This window comes from Cuculus canorus, chromosome Z, assembly GCF_017976375.1.
Source record: "Cuculus canorus isolate bCucCan1 chromosome Z, bCucCan1.pri, whole genome shotgun sequence".
Classification (NCBI taxonomy): domain Eukaryota; kingdom Metazoa; phylum Chordata; class Aves; order Cuculiformes; family Cuculidae; genus Cuculus; species Cuculus canorus.
Genome location: NC_071441.1, coordinates 44,825,102 through 44,841,911, shown reverse-complemented (window position 1 = coordinate 44,841,911; position 16,810 = coordinate 44,825,102). Strand labels below are relative to the sequence as shown.

Below are 16,810 nucleotides of genomic sequence, written 5' to 3'. Positions count from 1 at the left end.
TCTTTGATCTATTATGCCCAAGAGTACTTTTGTCTTTTTTCAGGAGGCTTGACTAACAGGTTAGAGAGAAACTACTTGGGATGTAGTCACACCATTACTAATGGCTACACTAGGGTGGCTTAAGAAATGCCCACCCCAAAGCAAAATAGATTCACTTTTACACAGGTTTCATTCATTTTAATGCGAAGTAAAAGTCAACACTGTTAACTTATTGCATCTAAAAAATTACAGAGCTGTTTGAGATAAAGTAGAAATAATAATCACGACACAGTAGCATTAAATCTACCCTTTTAATCTTTATTCACTCCACATACTTGTCTTTTACGGTACAATGAGAGGCTGATCTATCCAATACTTTTCCATAAAACACCCACTTGCCTACACAAAATGATTTGTTGCCAGTGCAATTTTGTAAGCCACTCATGAAATAGCTTCCAAAATGATGTTTGGTTCTAGTTGAACACATTAAGGAAAAAATGACATGAAACTGCATCAAGTACTGGGAAGAGTTATCATAATAAGGAGAATGAAGAAAACCTCTATCTTTCCTGTATTCCCATATCATATCCTGGCCTGAGAGGGCAGTATAACTGCTACTTCTAAGACAAGGAGAAAGAAAGGGAGAGTTATTTTAGCTGAAAATATATGATGGTAAGAAAACACATTCATAAAGTATCTAAGAGTTAAGCTTAAGAGGACTCTAGAAAAATGTTCCCAGATATCTGTAATAGTCTTACACTTCAGTTAACTTCAGACAGGTAATTAGGAACCTAGTTTACTTACCTAGAGAGAGTGGGAGATAGTAGAGACGTTTGCAAAGTTAGCTAAATGATCCAGACAATATTTCAGGCTTTTATTGTTTCTCTAGTGTGGAGCCTCTGATAGAGCAAGGCCACAGCAAACTCAGGAAGATGACAATAAATGTGGTTTTACTGCTCAATATGCCAAACGCAGAACAAAAAATGCAAACTATGTCATACTTTCAACTCTTTGATTTGCTGTACACCTATTAATCCCCTCCTGTAAAGACTACCTGCAACCTCTTTAAATCTTTCTTGTAGAAGCAGACTACAGAGTTTTGTTGCAGGAATATATATATAAAGGAAGAAAATTAAAGCCCATTTAAAATGTACAAATGGGAATTCAAAAGAACACATAAATTAAGTAACCTGCTTCTGCCAAGCTGGAGACAGATTTTGGCATTAGATCCCTTCAGATCCTTTCAAGGTAAAGAAAACACAGTGCAAACAAATGAAAGACTAAGGTTTTCCTGACTCTAAGCAATGATGATTGAAAAGCTGCAGAAGCATACAAATAGTGAGTAACAGCCAGCATTCAACATATCTTATCAATGCTCTAAAATTGTTTTACAGTGATGTAAGCCATTTATTTCCATTTCATCCTGGTAGAGCTCAGGCAGCTGCAGCATAAGCAGAGAACTAAAATGGGAAAATAAGGAAACACTGTCTCAAATCAGGTATTTCATCTAATACTAGATAACCTAAAGATATCTTCCCATTTGTAATATACTCCAATGCGGTGATTAATTAAAATCAAAAGTGAACTTTGTTTGGCAGCAGCAAACCATTAGCTTGACTCCACAGCCTGTGCAACCACATCCTTCAAAACTCTTAAGTGAAGTGTATTCAAGACACCTCTTTCAATTAAAATACACTTAGTTGTTCAGATCATGAATTGTTCGTGGTAGGGTTTTGACACAGTCCTAAGAACAGACTAAGAAATATTGGGATTCAGAATATCTATGCAACAGAAGTTAATTTTCTGCTAGATAGCCTGGATGAAAACAATGTCTGGATGCCTAGATTTGATCCTAATAAACCAATTTTCCCTTTCTGACAAAGAAGCACTAGTTTGATTACACAAAAATTACTCTTCACAGTCTGCTGTTTTCTTTATTGCTAAGGGTTTAAGATAATTTCTGATCAACATGGATCACAACCACTGATAAAACTGGGAAGAGTCCTTAAAGTGTCAACGTTCTTGAAATCTTTAAAAATACTATTAAAAAAAAAAACATTCCCTCGAGACTGACCTTCATTTCATCAATAAATATTGCTACAACCTGGTCTAAATCAAATCTGGCTCATTATTCAAAATCAAAATCACTGCTGGAGGCAAGAGGCTTTTGAAGAAAAGACTACTCTTGACCAGAGTACTTTTCCAGATTAAGTCACAGACACATTTGTCATCACTGGAAGAATATGTTCCGACATCCTCCTTGTTGAGAATTTACAGACAGAAACTACAAGCCAATAAAGAGGCACTTTCTTTCAGTTTAGTACATGTGCCTCAGATGGAGACATAGAGAACCCTGACTTCGAGTAATTAAAAGACAAAACCAGCTATAAATCTCATTAAGAACAAAGTCCTTTAAAACTAATTCTCCAGTGAGATTCTGCTATCTGAATCCACATCTCTTTTTGAATGTTTAATATCTCCATGCACTTCAGAGAAAGTAGTTGTTGTGCTTAACCACAGCTGAAAAAGACCACAATCTTCATTACTAAGTCCTCTGCAGAACAGATGGGCAACTGTGTGACTCTTAGTGGTCACTGGAATTGATGGTTTACAGTTGCACTGATTATTCTATGACTAACACCATGAAAGGGCTTGGAAAGTTCACCATGGAGAAGCAAGAAGCCTTACAGACTCAAGCCATCACCTCCCAAAAAACTTTAAGTTTTTATAGTCTTTCCCTTCCTCCTTGTCATTACCTACATACGTTTTAACTTCCATTCCTAATCCTAGGTACAATGAAAACATCTAGTTACATAAAATGTCATTTGTGATTCTACAGCCCCAGAAACCAGCCACTTAGTAGCAAAGATAAAGTGAAGATATAATCCTAGTGAGTAACTGAATGGTAACCTGAACGCTTGGATTTTTATACCTTCTATGTGAAGCGGTTACAAATCTCTACCAAAAACAACAGTCTTCCCATTCACATGCAACTACTATCTATTTTTTAAAAAGAGAGAATAAACAATATTAATATAGAAACCAAAGACAATTCCTTTTGGTGTTTAGCAAAAAGCCTTTAGAAATTCAGGTTTTCAGTCACCTAACTCCACTTATTGGTCCAGACACTATGGGAATCCAGTAAAACAGTAGCTGTCGAAATAGAAATCTGTAGTGAGAAGCCAGAAGCTACCATTCAACTGAATGCATGTTTTACCAGCAATCACTTTTCTTTTTAACATTCCCATGCAGTTGAAACACAGATTACAGCACCTAATGGTTAATGAATCCAAACAGACTTTAAAGATTTGAAAGGACCTGAAAATTACCTATCCATGCCTTTGGTTAAAAAATTTCAGTGAACAAAGCTTTTAACTTCAGGGATCTGTCTAATAGTTGACTATTTGCTGATATAACAGAAGATGAGCAAATGTTGCTAGAATTGTCCCAGGCCTTGCAAATGGTTAGCAGGCATTCTGTATGCCTTCTAGATTCAAATGTACGTACAGTATCTTACATAGACTTAGCCACCCATGAACCATACAACTCAAGTGAAAAGGAGCCTTTCAAGATCTTTCTTCTTTTGTTCTTGAAACCTCAGGAGGGCTTTAAGATGCACTCTGTTCACACTTCTTCTGTCATTCTAATATGCAGCTCTTCCATATATGAAATGAAGCACAGCTATTTAGTCTCCTTTGAAATCTTGCCATTGCAGCTTTCTTACAACAGCCACAATCTTAGTCTTTCAATTGACTGCGAATGTGAAAACAAACCTCACAGCATTGTTTATTTAGTATTAAATAATATAGCAGAATTTTAATCAATAGAGCAGAAGTTTCTTCTTTCCACCAAAAACTGTTCAGCCTTCTACATCTGTCACTATTTGATTGCCTCAATTCTTACCTTGAATTCTTGAAAGTTCAGTTTTGAAAACACTTCCTCTCTTTTTTTTACCTCTCTCAAAACAAACCGAATTGTTAAAGTGAAAACATTGAGGAAAGGACAGCAGAATGCAATACAAAATCAAGACCATCCAAGCTCAGACTTGCAAGTGTTAAAATACAGCAAAAGCACCAGAGGCTTGTATGTGCTACTTCAGAAGATTGCAAGGTTTCTCCTTGTTAAAATGGCAGTAAAATACACTATTAAAGGCTTCTTTTTCCTTAACAAGGAGACACACAAATAATTTCAATAATACATCTACCCATTAACAGCTAGAATAAAGCTACACCTCCCAGTCGCTACCAGTAGGAAAAATATTCATAACTTCTGAAGTTTACCCCAATACCTTGTAATTCTTTGTCAATAAGCCTGAAAAGGCCTGAATTCATCATCTAATAATTGACTTTATGTCACTCCCGGGGCATATTTTTCAAGGATCCAAGCAATCTCCCCTCATTATCTTTAAGAACGTTTCACTTCATTCAACATAAAGGAGTTTGTACTGCTAGATATCGTGAACAGAAGAGAAAAAGTTAGCTTTGAGCCGTCACTAGTAGAAATCCAACTGATTTTCAAAATGAAAATTATACAGGTTTTAAGCATTTTGTCAAGTTTACATATTACTGCTAACTTCACAGCAGACAGTATTCTGCAAGCACTCTATGTTTAGAGGGTACAAAGTAGAGGGATTACAAACAGCACAGAACTCTGTCTTTATTATGCAATGCATATAAAACCTTTCTTTTTAATAGATGTTAATGCTAATGAAATAGAATCTGTTTTCACCATGATAATTCTCAAAGTTTTACAGGAAACACCTGTTGCAACCATTAGTCATTGCTTTAAGACCTCAAGTAGAACAGAAGAGAGTAAGATACTCAAATCACCTGCACTGATACCATTTACGATTAAGTCTAAGCAACAGCATGTAACACTGCAGAGCAAAGCCAGTTTTCTTGATAAGTCCTCATTAATTTTTGAGATTTCCAACACTGCCAGGCTCAGCATAATGTGAAGAATCTGAGAGTGCCAAAACAAACTGTGAAGTCTAGTACACCTGCATCTTGAGCTCACTTGCTTAATCAAGGACTTGGGCAACAGGCTGTGCCAATCCAGTGCTGTTCTGCTGCATTTTACTTCACAATTTACACTGCGCTACGCCTTCTGCCCCTTTCTGTGAAAAAATCCACACCAGTCTGAGCATACACTCAGGCCATTCAAAGAGCTGACTCAGTCCAAAACTAAGCTAAGACACAATCAAGTATTTGCCCAAACACTCAAGTACAGAAAAACCACATTAGTTGATAAAACCCCACATCAGTACACTTTTACTTCTCATTGATAAAACTGACTATACAAGTCAAGACAACCTAATCAAATTCAACACCACTTTATCTGCAAAAGGCTTCATTATTTTTATAAGCAGAAACAAACCAGTCATAATATTAGTGGACACAGCAACATCTGACTTTTTCTGTTAGGACTTCGTATTTGCTTCACTAAATATTTCGACCTGTGTCAAATAAACTACTAAAACATATCAGTCCTAAGCTAACAGACCAAGACCAGACCAAGGCCATAAGTTTCAAGTTTTCAGTGAGCTGGGAATTCTCACTTCCACATATTTGCTGAGCACAATCTTTAGCGTAAAGGAAATACTAAGAACTGAAATATTTAAAAACTAAAATGAATCTTTAGTTCAGTATACTTACAGAAGTAGAGAGTGGTATCTGAAGTAGCAAATTCTATCTTTTGAGGTGCTTTTAGGGAGAAATCTACAGTACTTCATTAGATTAATTTCAGTTCTAATGCCTTGAAAGATAATCGTATTATGAAACCACATTTTGATCACAACAGTAGCATAGAACTTTTCAAATCCTACCATGAAACTTGTAGACTGAATTACGTCATCTAACTTCAAACCAAGCTACACTGCTGCTTGTTTGCAGTCTTCCACTCCACCTCCTTTTTCACCAGTCACAGCCATACTAAAATACCAAGAGGAACTCATCACTTGTTAGAGAGGGTGCATTTGTAATGAAGCAGCACTGACTCCTAGTCTAGGAGGCTCTTCTCTAGTGTCAGCCCCATAGGCTTCATGGCAACAAACTTCCCTTGACAGATGGCAGGACAGACAGACACAATGCTGAAGGCCTAAAAGACACTTCCATCGGCCTGCAAAAGAGCAGCCAAACTGTGAAGACACTGTGGGGTCCTTATTCCACAGCTGTGCAAAAACTCTCAGGGCCATTTGCCCTCTGCAGAATAAAGGGCAGTGAATAAGCACTTGTCAACCCTACAAAAGCAGTGAAAAAACAGCAACTCAGAAAAAGAAAGCATGCTCAGCAGAACTCTCCTCTTGTCCTGTTGTACCTATGTAAACTGCATTCAAATCAAGTCAGAAAGAAGCTTCAATACAAACAGCATTTAAAATGAAGATTGGCATGACAGTGACAAAAGCTGGTAGGCTTGTACTAGTAGAATGAGTAGTTGTGAGGAATTAGTAAAGAAATTGGCAACCTTCAACAGGTAAGAGAAAGGAAAGCCAAAAATAGTACTTTGAACAAAGGAAGAAGGAAAGGAAATTTATCCTGCTGGAGGAATAAGAAAATTAAACACTGTACTGTAATCTAGTTTACCAAGTGGTGCTTTTTAATCTTTTCCCATTTATAATGAAACAGACTATGAAGAGAAAGGGAAAACCTGCACTCATGCAATATGCACAAAAATTATTTCTCCAATACAGTAATTCCAGCATTTTCAGTTCTTGGCTTATTTTGACATTCTGATGGTACATACCACCTTTACCACACTAAAAGAGACAAGAATGTAAAGAACAGCCCTGATGTTCTAACCCAGCCATCTTAATTGCTAAAAAGCTGTAGAGATAAAAAAGCATTAAGTACAATAACTTCATCCATTAGAAGCAGTAGACAGGACAGAGGTTTGAAAGTAACTTTTCTTAAAACAGATGACATTCATAACAACATTTCACCAACCACGATTTCTGTAGGCCATATGTTCTGAACTCATCTAAAGATGTTTGCACTGGGGACTGGTCATATGGCATAAAGGCAATAGTCCATCTCACTAGTGGCAGGCTTAGTAAAATCGGTAGAGTCACATGAGCCCGATATCTCTGAAATTTCCTTAAACTGCTGTGTGTGCTGATGTAAAACAAGTACTATGTTTTCAAGTCAGAGTGCCCAAGCCTGCATTCTCAAGTACCTTTCTAACCGATCACAGATACTTGGGTTTTTTTTTGGAAGGGGGAATGTTGGGGTATTATTGTCTCAGGAACTCCAACTGCTATCCTTTTCCAGTGCAACTCCACCACAAATGAATAATACTGCAACTTCAAAGAAGTTCACAATATTCTCAACAGGGTAACAGTGTTTGAAAGCTTAATTATTAACAGGTAGTTCTGCAAACTGACAAAAAGGAGAGCAACAACATTACAACATAACTATATTGTCTGTGAGTCCTAAGTGACACTACACTAGTTTAAGGGGAAAGGACTCCTGACAAAAAAATCCAGTGTAAAACAATAGCATGAGAGGATTCAGCACTTATAAAACTGTTCTTCACTGTGACTTGATCACTGCTGTGACCTGACTTTCACTATTTTATTTATTTATTCTGCTCTGCAGAAGCAAAAACTGGAAGGTCTAAATTATTAGAGCATGAAAATAATCTCACCATGAGACTAGTTTAACTTAAATAAGGGCTTTGAGTGCCTCATTTCTGCAGTTTTAGAAATTACTGGCTGCAACCGTCCATCTCTCTTGCTGGAGAATACCACCTTGAACCAAAAATTCCTTACACACCAGGTACTTATTTTAACAGTACAGGATATTAACACAAACCACTGATGAAGGCAGCTTTATGCCAGTAAAGGCTCAATGTAGTTGAAAAGCAAGGTGAAACTTCAGGAAAGAAACTTCCCTGTAAGCCATAACTCTCAAGTGCTGTTTTTACAGCATACATTAGTAAGATCTCCTAAAAGGATAGCCTGTTATTTCCCTTCCTATACTCAGTTAAGATTTACACTTCAAGGAGTAGCCATGAAAACGTTCTCTAAATTGTCAAATACCAACAGCTTAAGCGAATAACAGCGAAAGCAAGCCATTATCTGTTTCACTTACTACAACTTACTTAGCACCTGTTACAGCACTAACAGGAGCTTCACATATTCCAGCTAGCAAGAGAAATTAACTGTCCCTTGAACAGACATTTGCATTTCCAGTTCTGCATATAGTCATTTTGTCAGCACTAACAGAAACTTCACATATTCCAGCTAGCAAGAGAAATTAACTGTCCCTTGAACAGACATTTGCATTTCCAGTTCTGCATATAGTCATTTTGTCAGGTGTTCAATCCTGTCTCTCTTTCACCTGCACAAAAGTTAAACCACTCTTCCTTATTCAGTCATGGTAATGATACCTACAGCCTCTCGGATAATTAAGTTTTAGTCCATAAATGAGTTGGGCACACTCTGCATTTAGATCTTTGCACAAAACTCCTCAGAATCCCTTAAAAGAGGGCATTATGTCAGCTTTTATAGGTAAGGGAAGACTGTTAATGAAAATAATGAAGTTAAAACAGAAAACCAATAGCTAAGCAGTTAGCTCTTTCCAACTTCAAGTATATGACAACACTAACATCTAGATGAATCAACGTAATAGACTTAAAAAAACTAAAATTAACTAGAAGAACGGATCAGCAGATCGATCAATATTTTTTTTTTCCTGAAGGCATAGACTTTTGCACAGGGTAAGAGCAACTGGCACTTGTGGATAAGAAATTCTATTTGAGCGTTCAACAAATGGTGGTGTTATGCTTGTTTTACTCTGAAAAAGACTGAGTAAAGCTTGAAAGCCAGAGGGTAAACAAACACCTAAGGGAGTCACTTGCAACTGGGGGGCTTTCCTAAGTACAGACAGAACTGCTCAGTCGAATACTGTACACTCGTTTATGGTCCATGCCCTAGGAGAAAGGAATAATTCAAAGATGGAAATAAAAGCATTTCAAGCATTAGGAAGACTGCTTTGATTACTGTGTCTTATCACTCTTTTAAAGTGAGGAAATGATATCAGATGTATCTTTAACTTTTGGTTTAACAAAAGTCAAGAGTTGGAAATACAAATAATTTCATTTAGAAACCAGGCCATAAATATTTTCAGTTTGCACGATTAGATACTTAAACAACCACATTAAAAATCCCCTTATCTCTTGCCTGTTTTGCCTCCAATTTGAGATTGGAGTCCTTGTGTCTGGAACATACTTTATATAGAGGGAAAAACATAAACAGAGCAAAACCCAGTTATTATCATAATGGAACAGTATTAAATACAATTATCTAAGACACAAGGGTCAAGAAAAGATCCCTGTCCATTTAGTCCTCAACCTCAAGACACAACTTCTACTTCCAAATGGCTCCGTGACCGAATGATTTTTGGGAAAAGTCAGTATGAATGAAGAAAGCATGTCACCATGTTAAATAAAAATCTCATTCATCAAATAAATTCTACTGATTGCCATTGCTTAGTCTAACAAATAAATGCATTATAATATACATTTTGTCCGGTAAGTTAAAGTAAATCGGGCAAAGTCCTTCAGCTAAGTAATCAACTGACCCGCAGCTTTCATTAAGGCAATCTGTGTATTCAAACTAATAGTACAGATACAATAAGAAATGGCAGAGGCAATTATTCATAAATAAAGGACATAAGTTAGCCAGTTACATTGTCATTTTCAGCTTGTCCTTTCGGGTGACCAACTAGAAAAAGCCGTGCCACATAACACATTACACTAAAAATCAGTAAACACTGCACTGGCAATTCTTACATATTTTCATGAGTAAATGACATTTATGGTTAGTTACATTATATTAATGTATGCATGCACATGGCAATAAAAGACAGTAGAGAAGACCTATTCCAGCATAACCACACATAATTCACACAAGATTTGTGTTATATCCAGTAACATCACAATACTTCTATAATAATTGACTAAAGATAGCAACATACACTGACTATATGGTTAAGCAGAGAGTGAAAAGAAAGCTCTTGACTAAGACTCAAAAACTTGACAAGATGACTATTTACAGGCCAGCAAATAACATGACACTCATCATGGCAACCTGAGAAAATAATTTTCCATCTTAATTAAGCCAGTACTGCACAGAACATTCTTGCCCACACACAATAGACACAGAGTGCTTCCTACCTTAAATCAAAAGTTATTCATGCTATTCACTAAGCAGAGATATCCTCAGTTTGCAACAATAAAGACAGACTTGGTTTCAGACAAACAAGGCTGCAAAACACAAGCAGTTTAAATACAGACAAATTTCTAAGCTATTGTCAGTCACAAGGTCAGAATACAGAATAGTTACCTGTCAACACCAACCTAAATACAAGTCTATCTCTTTGCAGAGAGACAGAAAATAGTAGTAGACCTAGTCTAATTAAATTCTTCCACTAGCAGCAAAACTACAAAAAAGCCTGAGTGTCCTCAATCTTGTGTATTTCTTCTTTACTGTCTTAGCCTGTATCGTAGTAATGCCAACACACACCTCAATTACCTTTAGACCTCCTCTTTTGCTCCCTTAAAAATTTTCCTCACTGATTTAAACTCACAATTGTGATTTGAAAAAGAGGCAGTCATAACCCTTGAGTCATCTTTTGGCACAAAGACCACAGTAACTTGAACTCACCATACTTTGTCATTCCCCTTATTTTTGAATGACCTGTACTACTCCCTACTTTTGAATAGTATGTGCTGTGTTTGACAAAAGAATAAAAAGTTACTCCTAAGTTCCCAGCATAGCATGAAGTTTCTAGTATAAGTTACTGTTCTGAAATGGAAAGAAGTACTATTGATCAACTCCACTGTTTTATTCCTTCCTACAATGCTAGCTCTGCAATATGATTGCAAGGCCTCATGTCTCTGCAGTAGCAAACTCAACCAAACTTGCAATAGTAAATAAGGCTTTCAATCTCACTAGCTCTCACTACACTGAGTATTTCATTTTCATAAACTGTTGATTTAAATATAGATGCACTTATTCAGTAAAATTAACTTAGGACAATCTAATTCAGGTAAGAGCAGCACATTTTGGTTTGGGTTTTTAGAGCACTTTTGGAACAAAGTACTCTTTACAGTGTGTTTTCACTGCAGCAATGAAACTGTTACACACCACAACAGCTAAGATCGCTTCTAATGCGGAATAACTCTTTTCCTCTGGTTTGTTTCATTGCATTTTTAACTTCTGTGTAGTAGCTAAAGTTACAGTCTAACACAACCAGCATTCATTTTAAGAAAGGAGTGTAAGAATACAAAACTAAGTTTAATTCAAGACAGAGCTTCAAAATTAATCTTGCATAGGCTAAAAGACAATAACAGCTTCTTCCTGGCTTTTAACCTACTCCAATCAAACTGCCCTGATCAGGTTTTCTCTATATTTCCTTTAAACATGACATTATACCTAACCTAGCAAATTGGAGTGGTTTAAATCAAACATCTTCATTAGCAATGACAGAGTTTAAACTACTAAAGTCTCAGGAATGTCATCAGTCTTAAGTTCACTGCATCTCTTACCAAGACCAAGCTTCAATTTAGTAATTTTACTTCCACATATAAAACAACTGGACAATAGTTCCAAAATAAAAATATAGAGAAAGTGTTTATTTTGTAACATATAAGATCTCCTTACACTTTTTTTGTAAGCTCATATCATCTCTTGAGACAGTAGCTGAAAAGTGACATGCTATTCTCCATGCATGCTTTTCAAAACATCACATCCACATCCACTTCGTTGGTCATATCTAGCTCAGACCTTCAACAGAAACGCTTCTACTATTACTTCTTACGGAGTTCATAGAGAGTTCAGGAATTCAGATTGGAATTATTTCAGTCCTGACAAAAGCTAAGGAGGCTGCCTAGACAGTCATATGGCAAAAAGGAAATGGAAGCTATTAAAGCAAACATGGAATGGTTCTCGGCAAGAAAGCTTAAATGTATCTCAAATTTAAAGCTTAGAGATGTCCTCCTGTAAAGCACATCAGGTAGTCAGGAGAAGTACGAGTCACTTGGGCAGCTGCAGCAACTACAATCTGTACTTTCCAGACTCTTAGTAGCATAAGTCTTTCATTGCATGATAATTACTTTCTGCCATTCTAGGCATCACTATTAGGCCAGCATTATTAGAAACTCCAGGTCAACTTTTATACAACATTTACAAGTGTTAACTCTTGATTTCCTACAGTGACAGCAAAGTAACAAGGCCAATTGGGCTAGATCAGCCCACATAAACAAACAAAATAGATTTTCCTCAAAATGTGGTTTACAAAATGTTTTAAAATTCTTTCTTCCCAAGCTTTCTGTTCCAGTACTCCTAAGCATCTCTCAAGAAAACTGCCTGACCCTTTTCTGATGCATCCTACAGGATCTTACCAAGTACCTTCAGTTCTGCACAGGTTCCGTATTCTTTTAAACACATTATAAAATATCTACAAGCACAATTTGAATTGAAATTGTAAAACTACTGGACAGGTAAAAGTTTTCTATGGTGACCTAGTCACCAACCAAAGAATTTAATGAATTCCAGAGCACCTTTACAAGGCACATGGTAAGTATCGCAGTTCAGATTCTCATCTAACCTGCAACTAAAAGCACAATCAAATTTCACAAGTATCCTACTCAACAATAATCAATATTAATTTTTAAAAAGCGTACTACCTAGTACTAAAAGGAGACGTAAGAACATATTTAGCACATGCCTAATTGTTCATGCTGCATAAATTAAACCAATTTACACTGGAAGATACATACGTGGAATGCTCCTTAAACCTAAGTTTCATCTCAACCTTTGGTTGTTTGTTTGTTTGTTTTTAAATTCAGACTTTTTTCATTCACAAACTTAATTCTTCTATGAAACTCTGGAAAACAATTACGTAGGATTATTTTGAAAAATACCAAACAAAATATATCCAGAAGAGCATCCCAGAGCATATATAGATAATAAATCAAATTTCTTATACTGGATTCTCAGAGGCACGCATTGCATACAGAAGAGAAGAAATGGTTAAACTGATTTGACACAAAGTGTGCATAGAGTGACAGTACAGTACAATTAAAACATCCCAATCATGAAATAACAGAAGAACATCCAAGTACTTCTTGATGGTACTATGGTAGTATAAACCGTAACAATCAAATATAATGTGAGCCTTGTTAACTTCAGGACATGCTAAACTTTCCAGACGGGACACTCTGAAGTGATATCCAACACTTTCAGTCTGAGACCAACTTAACAGCTGAAATCGGAGAGCACCACGAATCCCCAAAACTCAGTGGTTGTGCAAATAATCAGAATTTTATATTATCAAATATATATATGTGAATGTGTGTGTGCATATATATATATACACTTAAGACTTTGAAGCAGCTAAAATCACAATAATTTTGTATTTTACCTTTGAGTACCATCTCATTTACCTGACTTAAAATCCAATATGCCACTTTAAGACAGACAGCACTGAAACCACAAACCTGAGATTGTACCCAAAAGGGACAAGAAAGGGACATGTTCTCTGCCTTATTGGAAACGGTACCTCCACCACTACCAACCACCTCTCCACCTCTCCAAGCGACTCCATCTCCCAAAAGTGTGAAGTTTCGGAGTCTTGCGAACTCCTCACCTCTCAAGGTACGGAAGCATTCAGGGACAACTCAGGACAGCTCCATCCACTCCGTCTCCCAACAGGCAGCACCACTCTGCCCGCAGCTGAGCTGCCCCAGGCCCCTCCGCCCAAAAGGCACTTCTGGTCGGGGGTAGGAAGAGGTGGAATGGGGGGGGGGGGGGGGGAAGCATCATTTCCTTTCTTTTAGAAAACAACAGCCACCTCGGCTGTAGGGGGGGTAGGGGGATAGGTGGCTGTCCAGACAGACAGAAAGCCAAGGACAGACTCCCGTGCTCGGGGAGGGTCACACACACCACACAAACCCAACCTCTTCACGCGCCCCCCAACCCACCCAGAACACATCACGCTTTGCTGGAAGACAGGAACTTCAAGCACAGCGCCCTCCCCGCATCCCAGGCCCCAAGCACCGCTCCCCCCTCCCTTCCTTCCCCTTGAGCGACCCCCCCCCCCCCCCCTCATCCCGCAAAGCCCCCACCCCGCGGAGCCCTTGGTAGGAGAGAGCTCCTCCAGGCCCGTCCCGGCCTCGCACGGAGGGCCGGCCCCTCGCCCCGCCGCACTGACCTGGGGGGGCCCTCCCCGCGCCGATCGCCGCTGCCCGGCCCGGCCCCCCCGGCGCCGCCACAGAGGAGGTGAGCGAGGGAACGCGAGAGGAAGGGGGAAAGCCGGCAACCTCGCCTCCCCCCCGCCCTGGCTGTTCCCTTCCCCAGACGGACAAATAAATGAAAGAGGGGATGGTTGGGGTTAAAATTAAAAGGCTCGGCCCGGAGTTTTAAAACAAAGAGGCGGAAATAGCCGAGCTCGGCCCGAGCGGAGCCGAGCGGGGGCGCCGCGGCCCAGGACGCATGCGCGAGGGGCGCTCGCGCACTCCCCCTCCCCTTCTCCTCCTCCCCCCCCCCCCACTGCCCCCCCCCTCCGCCTCGTGCAGCCGGACCGGCCCACGCGCACGCCCTCCGTCCCCCGCCCCCCCCTCCCCCCCCTCCGCGCGCGCGTGCCGGGGGCAGGAGCCGGGAGGGTGTGGGGGGCATCGAAGAGTGAGGGCTGTGCGTGTGTCTGTGAGTGTGTCTCCCTGTCCGTGTGTGTCTTCTGTCATGGTCCTGAGCCTTGGAAAAAACAGTTGAAGTTGCCTTGAGGTTAATGACGGTGGTGGTGCACTTCGGGGAGGTTATGGCTCTTTGTGGCTTCTTAAGTTTCTCCTCTCCACGGAGGTGTCTTTTTAGACCATGATTGCGGAGACTTTGAAAGGAGCTGGGAGGGCTAGAGACAAGACATACAACTTCGTGATGAACTGCAGGTGCTTCAAATGCTCCAAACGATGAAATTAATAAGTTTTTTGGCTTCCTGAAATTTGAAAGGGCCAAGCTCTTAGGTCAATGAGCAGACATAAAGCTTGGGAAGCCCGTGCCAAGTTCACACCAAGTGGCTGTATGATATCCCTCTCTTGTTAAACCTCATTTGGAGTACTGTGTCCGGTTCTGGAATCCTCAGCATAAGGAGATGGAGCTGTTGGTACAGGTCCAGGGGAGGCTACAAGGATGATCAGAGAGCTGGAGCACTTTCCATACGAGGACAGCCTGCGAGAGCTGGAGTTATTCAGCCTGGAGAAGAGAAGGCTCTGAGGAGATCTTACAGGGAACTTCCAGTACCTGGAGGGGTTACAGGAAAGCTGGGGAGGGACCGTTTACAAAGGCACGGAGTGATAGGACGAGGGACCTCACCTCATTGTGAAGAAATTCCTCCTTATGTCTAGTCTAAATCCGCCCCTCTCCAGTTTATACACATTGCCCACAGACCTATCACTGTGTTTCCAAAGTAAAACACTGCAGATTGGGAAAACTATTAGTGCCAGAGTCTATGGGTTTTGGTTTTTTCTAGATATTTTTTAGAAGGTGGTACCTGAAGCAAGATGATATGGCCATTTCTACTCAAACAATTAATCTAATTTAATATACCCCCTGTGACAAGGATGATGTGACCTTCAGAGAGCCAAAGAACATGGTTTGCACTCTTTTCAATCTCATTACCCTAGCATCAGTTTTAATGACTTTGGCAATGCCATTAAAGAGTATGTTAGCTTGTAAGTGCTATTTCTGAAATATAAGCTTAGCCAGTGACTAGAGTATCTAAGATCATAAGTCTGAACTGCAGCACTTGGTTTCAGGAAAGAAGTGAAACTTCTTGTTGACTTTGCAATCAGTGAGCTGTGATCAAACAACAGAAGTTCAGAGAATGACTCGGGGCGAACTAGAAATAGCATGTAAATTATTTTTTTTCCTGTTAGCTCTATATACATTTAGTCCTCACAGTTTTCTCACAAGCAAAAGTGTAACATGAACACAGGTAAACTGAAGGTCTATCTTCTGGAAGCATGTATTTCCTAGCTAAAACAATTCATGGAAGAGAATCTGTCTGTGAACACTTGACGTGAAAAAAACCCAAGCATTTCAGCTGAAAGAAGTTCATTATCTCCTCTAGGACTTCTAACAGCATGAGCACATTAATGGTAACGTTATAAACAGAGAAATGTCTAGAAACCCAAAAAAACCCGCATATTTTCATGAATAGTAGTAAAGTACAAAATAGGCAAGTATATGAAAAAATTATTCTAGTTTAAGACTGACCATAATACAGTGTTTACAAACACAAAGTTAAGAACTAATATTTACAGTAGTTATTCAATTCCTTTCCAGACCAATAGAGCTATATAAATCTTGTAGCTCTGTGGACTAGACTCTTGCAACCAAGGGTGCTGAAAGAGCCTGTTGATACCATTGCAAGTCTGCTCCTTCTCTATTACTTTTGTAAGATCATGGTAACCAAGGGATTCCTCCGATGTTGGAGAATGGTAAATATTTCACCCATCTTTGAAAACAGCAAGAAAAATAAGTCAGGGAAACAGCCTCACTTTGGTCCCTGAGAGAATCATGGTGCCAGTCCACTGTGCCCTTTGTGAGCACGTGAAGAAGAATATGTCTTAACAAAGGTAAATCGCTGTGGGCCAACCTGATTGTCTTCTATGATGAAATAACTGGTTTGTGTATATGAGGAATGTGGTGGATATTGCATGCTTAAACTTTTGTAGGGCTTTCCCACAACATCCTTGCCCTGTATTAGGACATTATGGCCTGGATAGGTGAACTACTGGATGAGTGAAATATTGGCTGGATTGCTGGTCTGAAAGT

General features: G+C 39.2%; 1 protein-coding gene across 6 annotated transcripts in view; it reads right to left on the bottom strand.

Moving 5' to 3' along the window:
• PCGF3 (polycomb group ring finger 3) overlaps nt 1-14,476 on the bottom strand; it is a 52,646-nt gene extending 38,170 nt beyond the window's left edge. For 3 of the 6 annotated variants that reach the window (XM_054054344.1, XM_054054345.1, XM_054054349.1), the window contains exons 1-2: nt 14,193-14,476; nt 13,629-13,751 (exon numbers count right to left, since the gene is read on the bottom strand). The gene's annotated coding sequence lies outside the window, so the exon portion shown is untranslated. The remainder of the gene's footprint in view (nt 1-13,628; nt 13,752-14,192) is intronic. The other 3 variants (XM_054054342.1, XM_054054341.1, XM_054054347.1) reach the window with 1 other exon arrangement.
• Nucleotides 14,477-16,810: the final 2,334 nt, after the last annotated feature.